At 33.2% G+C, this 11,742-nt stretch overlaps 1 pseudogene; it reads right to left on the minus strand.

The window, feature by feature from the left end:
• Window positions 1-476: 476 nt before the first annotated feature.
• On the minus strand, window positions 477-11,465 carry LOC140876221 (flavonoid 8-hydroxylase 1, chloroplastic-like; annotated as a pseudogene).
• Between the last annotated feature and the right edge of the window lie 277 nt (window positions 11,466-11,742).

Here is an 11,742-nt window from a genome sequence, read left to right on the forward strand (position 1 = left end):
CAGAATGATTAAAATAATTTAAACAAATTAGATGAACATTTAAAAGTCATTTAAATAAATATACAAGCGGAATAAAAACCTTTAGAATGACTTGAAAAGTTAAAATTATTTAAATAAATAAGTTAGGCATTTAAAATAATTTAAAATAACTAACCGCTAAAAATAAGTTAATTAAAATAAATAAGTTGGACAATAAAAAGTATTTAAATAGATAAGCTGAACAATTAAAATCATATAAATATGCAAGCTTAAACCTTTAAAATATTTAAAACAATTAAATTGCAAAATAAAATCATTTAGACAGATAAACTTAAGCAATTAAAAAAATTAATTAAATAATTAGTACAATAAAATCATTTGAATAAATTATTAATATTTTACTAACAAATAATTCAAATAAAGAATTTAAATCGATTAAACTTAAAAATAATAATCATAATACTTATTTAATTTAATGCATGCGATTTAGTAGATTGGATTTTAGGTGCTACAGAGGGGAAATTCTTAGCTGCCCTCCGGGGTAGTGCCCGGAGGGCAATCCAAGGCCCGGGCATTGTGCACATCACCATGATGTGATGTGCACAATGGCCCAGGGCCATTGGATCTGGCAGACCGGGTAGTACTGGTCTGCCAGCATAGAATTTCCCGCTACAAAGGATGTACACGATGCTTTATTACTATCCACGGAAAGCCCGGTTGATTCTTGGGTTATGGATTCGGGAGCTTCGTTTCATACCATCGGTGATCGTGATGTATTCAGTAATTACATTGTTGGAAATTACGGAAAAGTTTTCCTGGCAGATGGAAAACCCTTGGAAATAGCTGGTATGGCTGATGTCAGTTTGAAAATGTCAAATGGATCTATCTGAAAAATCAACAAAGTGCGACATGTACCAAAGTTGACCCGAAATCTGATCTCAGTAGGACATCTCGATGACGAAGGCCATAAAGTGACATTTGGTGATGGCTGCTGGAGAGTGAGCAAAGAAGCCATGATTATTGCGCGTGGAATCGTGGAACGAGAACTGGAACCCTTTATACGACTTCCACACTACAAAAAAACAGTTTTATAAAAGAGGGTTTTTTTACTTTTAAGACCGGTTTTCAACCGCTCCAAGACTTTTACCATCGGTTTCACAAGCGTTCCTCTTATTGACGCCCTTATATCTTATAAGAGCGGTTTTTTTAACCGTTGGTAAAAGTTAATAAACCGATGTTATTGTTCGTTGCAGAAGCGGTTTGAAAACGATCTTACATTTCATACATATAAAAACGGTTTCAAACCGCTTCCATAGTTGTGCACTTAGGAGCGGTTCCAAAGTGCTCTAGAAGCTGAAAGGTGTAAGAACGGACTTAAACCACTCCTGCGTGACATATATATAAGAGTGATTTACAAACGCTATTGATGCTAACAATTTAAGAGCGGTTTTCCATCACTCCTACATGCAATCAATATATGAGCACTTTCAAAACGTTGTTAAAACTAGAAATATAAGAACGGTGTCAGACCGCATTAAAAACTTGTATGTAAGACCGGTCTTAAACTGCTCCAAGATTAGTTTGAAAATATGGTTGATGTTAGCAATTAATTTAGGAGTGATTTAATATCACTCATCCATAAAATCGATATAGGAGCACTTTTCTAAACAAATTTTTATCCTTTTATTGTATTTTTTTCATACAAATATATATTTTGAAACAATGAATCCACAAATAAAATAATTAAATAAATGTTATTGAAACAATAAAAACGTTCATATTTAATATTTCAATCCACAAAATGAATGTTAACATTAATAAACAACTATCATTTTACAAAAATGACAATAAGACTCTTCAATTGAAAATATAAAATAAATAAAAAAATGTTTCAAATTCAATAGATAAAAGACAAGTGTTTTTTCAAATTCCATATAATCTTTATCTGACTCTGATCCTGAGAATATTTACGATCACTTTTCACGTGCATCTGATGGATGCATACAAGGCATGGAGAAATCTTGAGAAAATAGAACTCTGATGGGAATAAAAGGAATATAGAAGACGTGTAAATTTATAAAGTTTTTTTTAAAAAAATTCTAAAGATATTTGTAAATCTTGGCAGATTTTATCTTTAAGAGATTTGTAAATCGTGGAAGGATTTATCTTTTTCTAATCAATTTTAAAGATCACGGTACTTTTAGTGGAGGGATTATGTTTGGTGATATTTTAGTTTAAATAAGTTGGCGGTAAATGTTAATTTAAGCACCGCCAAAATTTGAGAATTGAGAAAGTGGATAACTATTAAATAAATAGTTTTTTTATTCTTTAAATAAATACTTTCGATAATTAATTCAAAGAAATATGATATAATTTTAAATACTAAGCACAAATTTATTAAATATAATTTTATTAAAATCAAGATCGCATTAAAAAATTATTGAATTTTGAATAATATTAATTAATCAGGAATGATTTGTATAGATGTAAATAGTTGAATATTTTCCATGTAAATAATTTTGTTTATATTGATTGGATTTATATATCATTTGGATTTCTGTTTATGTATAACGATATTCAAAGCATTGAGATTTCATTAAAATAATATTTAATAAAGTTAATAAAATTAATTATCAAACACCATAAAATTTAATTGGTAGTGATTATTAAACTATTTACGCTATGATTTTTATGATGAAATAAAAATTAGTAAAAACATTATTATAATGGTTTAAATAATCATTTTATTTATTATTAATCATCATAAGTTTGTTAAGCAAAATTTATATATAGCTTATGATTATATTACATTTACCCAGAAATATCACCCCCTATACGAAAGACAACTCTATCATTGCCTTGGTTTTAATAGATTCAGATGTGAATTAAATCAACTAATTAATATAATGATCTCAGTCACACGTTTATTTAATTTGCATTTGTATGATCTTATTTAAAATTAAGTTGTTAAAATATTTGGAATTATAATATATTTTATTATAATAGTTATAAAAATGATAGAATATAAAAATAATCAAATGGTTTATTATCACGTCATCATCATAATCATATTCATCACCGTGATTATAAGATTTGGTATCTTGTGAGACGGGTAAAACCCACTCATATTTACAATAAAAAGTAATACTTTTGACATAAAAAATAATATATTATCATAAGTGACTCAATTAGAAGATATGTTTCACACAAGTTTTTGTGTTCAAACTTATAATATTTATTATTATTTAATCATCATCATTAATATTATTTTTGTTGTTATTAGAATTACCAATAAGCATTAGTTAGGTAATGAGATGAAATATATATGATCATCAATATAAGAGTAATGTTAAAATATATGATTAATATAACTATCTTAACTCCAAAAAAAATCTCTTATTGGACAGGACGGTCTTACAATTCAATTTTGTGAGATCGGTCTCCTATTTGACTAGACCTATGAAAAATTATTATTTTTTATTTCAAAAAAATCACTTTTCATTGTATATATGAGTCGGATCGAATCATCTCATAGATATAGATCGGTGAGACACTCTCATATATAAGAGACCTACTCTAATTCAAATTATTATAAAACATAGTCATGTGAAGGTATAATATGGTCCACATATGGAATCAATTTAGCCCAGTTACATACTTATTTGTCTGATTTTATTTTTTTAAAATAAGTTGTTAAAATACACGATATAGTCTTAGAATATATATATATATATACATATATATATATATATATATATATAGACACACACACACACAAAAATATATACACACGTTTGATATTATCATATTTGTCTACAAACAATTAAAAAATGTTATAAAATCAATTAGTATATCTAGAACGAAAACATAGGAGATAAATTAGTAAAAACAGTTTATAACATATGTTTATACAAATCAGAACTGAAATTTTTCAATAGGTGCAATTTCAAAGAAAATCTTTAAAAATAGAGCAATAAAAAATTCTTAGACACAATTTTTGTGAAAAATCACTTTTTAAGAGTATTTTTCAAAAGTGTACCTAGTAATTATATCAATAAAAATACTTTATATCAATTATTTATAAAAAAATGGTTCTAAATATATTCAATTGATACAATTTTCAAAGAAATACTTAAAAATAAAGCAAATAACCAATTCAAAACAATGGTTTTCGCACTGGTTTGGTAAAAATCATTGCTAAAAATATTCACTAAGAGCAGTTTCCAAACCAATCCTAAAAATATAGAGCAGTAAAAGCGGTTAACAACACCGATTTTGTGAAAACCACTACTAAAAATATTCACTATGAGCAGTTTCGAGAATGCTTCTAACATATATGTCAATAAGAGCAGTTTATAATAGCGGTTTATGAAAACCGATAATAAAAGTATGCAATAGGTAAAGTTTTGAAACCAATCCTAAAAGATAGAGCAATAAAAGCGGTTTACAGCATCGGTTTTATGAAACCGCTATTAAAAATATTAAATATGAGCACTTTCAATAGTGCTCCTAAAAATTATGTCAATAAGAACAGTTTGTAGCAGCGTTTTGTATAAACCGGTACTAAAATGTGATCAATAGGAGTGGTTAATAAACCACTCTTAAAAGATAAGACAATATAAACGGTTTAATTAAAACCGATTCTATTGGTAACTTTTCAAGAGAAATGTTAAAACTTCTCCTAAAAAATCGCTCTTAGAAACAAGTTTTTTTGTAGTGCCAGTTGCAGATACATGTTAGTAGATGTGGATGCTGGAGCTAATTCAAGTCTATGGCAATGTAGATTTGGACATATGATTGAGAAGTGAATGAAGATGCTGATATCAAAAGGGAAGATACCGGAATTAAAAACTGTCAAACAAAAATTGTATGAAAGTTGTGTTCTTGGAAAACAGAAAAAGGTGAGTTTTTCAAAAGGCGGTAGAGAACCGAAAGCAGCAAAGTTGGAGTTGGTTCATACTTATGTATGGGACCATCTCCTATGGTATTCCTTGGAGGCTCAAGATACTACGTCACATTTATTGACGATTCGAACAGAAAAGTTTGGGTTTATTTTCTGAAAAATAAATCTGATGTTTTTGAGACTTTTAAAAGGTGGAAAGCCATGGTTGAAAATGAGACCAACTTGAAAGTGAAAAACTTAAGGTTTTACAATGGTGGAGAATATGAAGATGTTGAGTTCCAAAAGTATTGTGCACACAACGGGATCAAGATGGAGAAAACCATTCCTGGTACACCTCAACAGAATGGTGTGGCTGAAAGAATGAACAGAATCCTGAATGAACGTGCCAGGAGCATGAGATTGCACGGTGGATTACCGAAATCATTCTGGACTGATGCAGTTAACACTGCAGCGTATCTGTTCAACAGAGGACCTTCGATACTACTTGATTGCAGAATACTAGAGCGGCAAAGGAATAAACCTTTCTTTCTTGAAAGTGTTTGGTTGTCTCTCATATGTTCATATTGACTCAGCTAGCAGAACAAAACTTGACCCAAAATCAAATAAGTGTTTTTTTATTGGTTATGTAGATAATGAGTTTGGTTATCGGTTCTGGGATGACCAAAATCGGAAGATCATTCGGAGCAAAGATGTCATTTTCAATGAGCAACTATTGTACAAGGACATATAAGACATTGCAGCTGGAGATAAATGTCCTGAAGTCAAGAAGACAAATGAAGTGCCGTTGATAGATATTCCTATGAATGAGTCGGATGATAGTAGCCAAGAAGATAAAGAAGATACCGCACAAGAAGTTGATCCACGAACTCCAATGATTGAACTTAGGAGATCTTCGAGAACAATAAAACCACATGTGGGTGTACCGATTGAGAGAAGAACATGATGGTAGCAAGCGGTACAAGGAAAGACTTGTTGTAAAATGTTATCAACAATGGGAAAGAGTTGATTACACCGAGATTTTCTCTCCAATGGTGAAGTTAACCACTATCAGAACTGTACATGGACTAGTGGCAAAGGAAGACTTACATCTGGAGCAGTTAGATGTAAAGACGGCGTTTCTTCATGGTGACCTAGATGAAGAAATTTATATGAAACAGCCACAGGGATTTGAAGTACGAGGAAAAGAGAAAATGATATGCAAACCTCAGAAGAGCTTGTACGGTCTCAAACAAGCTCCAAGACAGTGATAAAAGAAGTTTGATGGATTCATGAGCAACAATGGTTTTCTGAGGTGTCAGGCCGATCACTGCTGTTATGTGAAAAACTTTTCCGGTTCTTATATCATACTATTGTTATATGTAGATGATATGTTGATAGCAGGATCTTGTATGGAGGAGATTATTAAGCTCAAGAGAGAGTTATCAAAAGAATTTGCAATGAAGGATTTGGGTGCTGCAAAGAAAAATATTTGAATGAGGATCTTAAGAGATCGGGTGAATGAAATCTTGAAGTTATCTCAAGAAAAGCATGTGAAAAAAGTTGTTAGCAGATTTAGTATTGATGAAGCTAAAGATGTGAGTACTCCTTTGGCTAGTCATTTCAAACTAACCAAAGCTCAATCACCATCAACAGAGTAGGAGTAGACTTATATGAACAAGGTTCCTTATGCTTTTGTTGTCGGAAGCCTCATGTATGCAATGTTGTGCACAAGAACAGATACAACACATCCAGTGGGAGTTGTGAGCAGGTTTATGAGCAATCCGGGAAAACAACACTGGGAAGCAGTGAAATGGATTCACAGGTACTTGAAAGGTACTGCTGGTTTATCTCTATGCTTCAGGAGGACTAATCAGAACTTACAAAGATATGTCGATGTCGATATGGGTGGTGACCTAGATGGCAGAAAAAGTACTACCGGGTATGTGTTCACATTAAGTGGTATGGTAGTAACCTAGGTGTCTAAATTGCAAAAGATAGTCGCACTTTCGACTACTAAAGCTGAGTAAGTTGCAGTTACGGAAGCAAGCAAAGAGATGATTTGGTTGCGATCATTTCTTGAGGAATTGGGTCAGAAGCTTGAGGATTGCACATTACACTGTGATAGTCAGATTGCTATTCATTTAGCAAAGAATCCTGTTTATCATGCTAGGACAAAGAATATACAGGTTCGGTACCATTTCATCAGATCGGTTTTAGAAGATGGAATCTTGATGCTAGAGAAGATTCCTGGAAGTAAAAATTCAGTTTAAGATATCCCAAAATCGAAGCAATACAAAGCTTCTTAAATTAGAGAGAGCAAAGAGGTTTCTTGAGTGTTCTCTTGTGTGAAGTAGATAATCATTTTATCGGGTATACTCGGGGTATGGGATAGTGTAAGATATAGTGTTTTGTATACATTAGTAATATTTCTCCCCCTTATAAATATTTGCAGTAGCTCCGTGGACATAGCCTATATTGAGTGAACCACGTAAATTTTTGGTGTTCTTGTTGATTATTTTATTTCACAATTTTTATTGTCATGATCTTTTCGGTATAATCCATAACATTAAGAAGATTTTACAAACAAACAAGTAAGAAGTCTTTCAATTCGCATTGTGGGACAACAAAAGGTGGTAATGAAGAAATTTAAGATCGACATAAAATTTGGCTTGAAAAACCATAAGATACACAAAACTCGAACAAGAAGTGATTCCTCTACTCCTAAATAACACTTTCACAAATTCTTATAAAGATAATAACCATAAATCATATAAAAAAGAGAGAGACCAAGCTGATTAAGACATGAAGAAGTTTATTGTGATCTGATGCAACATAAATTAATCGCACAAGTAAAGAATTATCTATATTCTTTAAATAAACCTCGAGATCATACTTAAATTCACCAATGTGAAATTTATAGTGCATACGTAACACGGCCACCTAAGAAGTGCACAATTTATCTGCAAGGATAACTTATTTACCTCCACATGAAGATGTAGATCTGAATCAAGAACTAAGTTTTGTCCAACATGGAATATCCAACGTGGAACAACTTTATCTATCCAAACACCAAAGTTCCTAGGAGAGGAGATGATCAGTCTGCTATTACCCGGACTAACAGAAATGCAGTAGAAAATTAATATCCATGTTTCGTGGTGTGGAACAGGTGACAATGGCTCCTGCATGAAATAAAACACTGAACAAAACTAAAAAAAATGCAAGAAACAAAACTATTCAAAAAAAAACGTAAGATATTTTACATCTTTATTTCCAGTTGACGATGTTGAGGGGTTCTTTTGACTCACTCCACTACTAAAAAAATAGCCATAATGAGACAAGGTGGTACAAAAAAGCTAGGCCCAAATTCTTTCTTTGGAGTACAACCATTTTCGTTGAGTTTCTCTATACTTATTTTGAGTGGTTTGCTCCCTCTCTATCACCCTTCAGAGTGCAGGATAATACTTCATTTTTAGCCATGCTGAACAATAAAAATAAATAATATGAAATAAAACGTTGTGCATAGATTTACTTATCTCGCTGGCATCTCTGGAATTTCCAGTATACGGTAATGCAAATATGGAACATGAGCAGGGTTCATAAGATTTTCAATAAGAACTTCATACCTGAATAAGCCAACACCACCATCAAATCTTGGTAAGAAGGAGAATCTTATCTAGAACATTTTATGTAAATCTTAAATATTTATATTCATTGGCATGTATAGGGGTGCAAACGAACCGAATCGAGCCAAATAATGGTAAAATTTTAAGGTTCGAATTCGGCTCGATAATAGTATATTCGAGTTCGAGCTCGATTTGAAGTTCAATAATTTCAAATATTTTGGCTCGAGTTCAGCTCGAAATGAAGTTCGAGTTCGAGTTTGGTTCGAAATATTCGAACCTATTCGTGAAATATTCGGATATTATGGTTCGAAAGCTCGAACAGAGTAATTTCGGCTCGAGTTCGGCTCTAAAAAATGTTCGAACATGTTTGAATTCGGCTCGAGTTCGATAAGCTCGAATACAAATCAAATATTTATCGAGCGGGCTCGTAAAGCTCACGAACAGGTTCGGTTCATTTGCACCCCTAGGCATGTATCATGTAACCCCTCAAGCATTGATAATCACTAGATGCATTCATAAAAGATGGAGATTTGGTAAAGGAAGAGCATGACAGAATTGGCATACCCATATGGTATATCCCTGGTTATCATACTATTAGTGAAAGAGGGGTCATCGAGTTCGGGGATATAGTGAGGTTTTTTCTCTGACAATATATCTTTATACTGTGCATCAGAGTTTGGCCAAAACCAAAGAATTCCATTTTGAACACAACTGGGATAAGCTGCTACACATGCCTTCTTGGAAGTATGAATCTGCACCAAGAAAAAATGCAGACCCCTCTGTGAAATTCTCCTTCGACTATATTACTTTCAATGATAAAGCCATGATTCAAAATTGCACATGCAGAGAAGCATGATGAAGCTTAACAATCAGAAAGACAAAAATGAGCGATGAAATTGTACTTTAGTTTAATACAACAGACTTCTAGTTATTTTTCCACTACTCCCAGTCCAAGGATGCATCTTGGACACTCAAATCACTAATTTCATAAATAATATGTAGAAGCCAATCGCGCATCACAAACATAAAGTTAAGAAAATTATAGGACTGCTTAAGCCATGCCTCACTGGGTGCGTAGTATGTTTAATGTTCTATAATATTTCTCAAGGATCAGAAAGTATAACCATGAAAAGAGGTTGGGTACAGTTTCTTCTGGCATCTATAAGCTATCATGAAAATATTTCACTTCTCAATGTCCAAAAGCATATTTATTCTGCAAAGGAATCCTAGGGTTGGAGGCATTAGACAAAGTATTGACATTTTCATAATTTGGCGTCATGTGCTATGTGCAGAGGAGCATAGAGCAACATTCGAAGAACTAAGATAGTGTTTGGGAGAGCTTCTTAGAAGCACTTCTCAGTTTTTTCTTAACAAAATTTCACAAAATTTCAAAATTTTGTTAAGGAAAAATTGATAAGTACTTCCTAAAAGCTCTCCCAAACACTACCTAAGTTCCAATCTCTATTCATTTTACTGCATGCCAAGCACAAAGCTCATTACAAAAGCATTTATCTTTTTTCCAATATCATTTTTTGCCTGCAGTCAAATTCGAAACATTCATTTGACACCATTACAGTGAAATATGCCACTAGACTTGCAGTTCAGACAGTGCAAAAGAAGTCCTAGAACTATCTTACACATGCATACAAGTAGAAAGTACAAATTATTCATAATTCAGGCCAATTTTGATCCTCATTCTTTACCATGTTGCAAAAGTTCTGCAAATTTCCATGACTTACAATTCTGATTGTCCAAGGTATCATTCTTATGAGTGTCACCAGGTTCCCAAGTTTGTGAACAGTCACTGACTGCATCAATGATTCTATGTAGAGACAAATTCAACATTTTTTTAGATTCTAACAAAAGTGGGTTGCATATGCTTCAAAATATCAAAATCAGCATCCATCTAGAAACAGGTTTAAAGATCCAATAATTATTCATCATTGTCTACTAAGAAGAACGAAAATAATAATTATAGTTATGGTCAATAAAAATTGAAAAAAAGGGAAGGTGCTAAAGCTGAAAATCTGACAAATATTATACGCAAAACACCAAACAAAATCACACACACGAAGAGAAGAACTAAAATCATTTAATTAAATTCAGTGATCGAGCACTAGATCGACAAAAAATGATCCATGGAACTGTTATATACCGAAGGGCCATCTCTTGGTGCTTGAGGAATGAACTTACAGTCTCCAGAGCCACCAAAACACCAGCAATGGTACAACACTGCAGCCTCCCCCATTGATCAATTCTCCCTTCGGACAATGGAGCCAATCTGTGAGGACAACTATCATCGAACACTTTCCAAGCATTCTCATTCCTATCCCACCAAATCACCACATCAATTCCCATCACTTTCTTCCCATACGGTCTCCTCTTATCCAGATCACATATTGGCATTAATGATTCCATTGTGCATACCAATCAAATTTCTCCCCCTTCGTTTCGGTTTCAACTTCTTGATTGGGTGTTGAAAAATCCAACACCTCCCTAGCTGACGAGACATCTTGATCAATAGAAACTGCAGTGAAGACCTTGTAATCTGCTGTCCTGCCGCGGGTTTGAGGAGAAGACGAAGTTTTCTACAGAGTTGACGGAATATGAAAAATGGGATTCTCGGATTTGGTTCTGGGATTCCTCGTTGATATCAGAGAGCGGTGAAATGATGGAAAAGATGAAGCCTTAAGAGCTTCCATGGCTGCTGGTTACCGTTCCCCGGAACCATAATTTCACGTTGGTAACCCAAGAATCTGTTGACTTTGAAGTCACATCACACAAATCCAACAAAAAAAATAATCAGATAATTTGGATAAAAGATGAGATCATATATATAAGCACCTTTGAGGATAGTTCCACCGAATTGTTAGCACGAAAATCTTCCTCAATTCAAAGATGGCTATTCAATGCCTTCATAGATATTCTCCTTTTTGTGCTTGAGATCATTCTTATAATCTTTCCAAGAATTAGGAAGTTTGTCAATAACCAAAGACACAAAAATATATTCATCCATATGCATTCCATGTTGGGTAAATTGATTATGTAGTAGCCCGTACCCTAATTGAGTAATTAAAGGATTAATTCTAATTAATTGAATTGGGTATTGGACGGATCGGAAGCTCCGAAGGCACGATCGGAAGCTTCGAACAGGATCGGAAGCTCCGATGAGCGATCGGAGGCACCGATGTTATTACGTCAGGCATGACGTGTGGTTGGATCGGAAGCTCCGATCAGGACCGGAGGCTCCGATCACCC

The sequence above is a fragment of the Henckelia pumila genome, chromosome 1 (genome assembly GCF_033568475.1).
Source record: "Henckelia pumila isolate YLH828 chromosome 1, ASM3356847v2, whole genome shotgun sequence".
In the NCBI taxonomy this organism is placed as follows: domain Eukaryota; kingdom Viridiplantae; phylum Streptophyta; class Magnoliopsida; order Lamiales; family Gesneriaceae; genus Henckelia; species Henckelia pumila.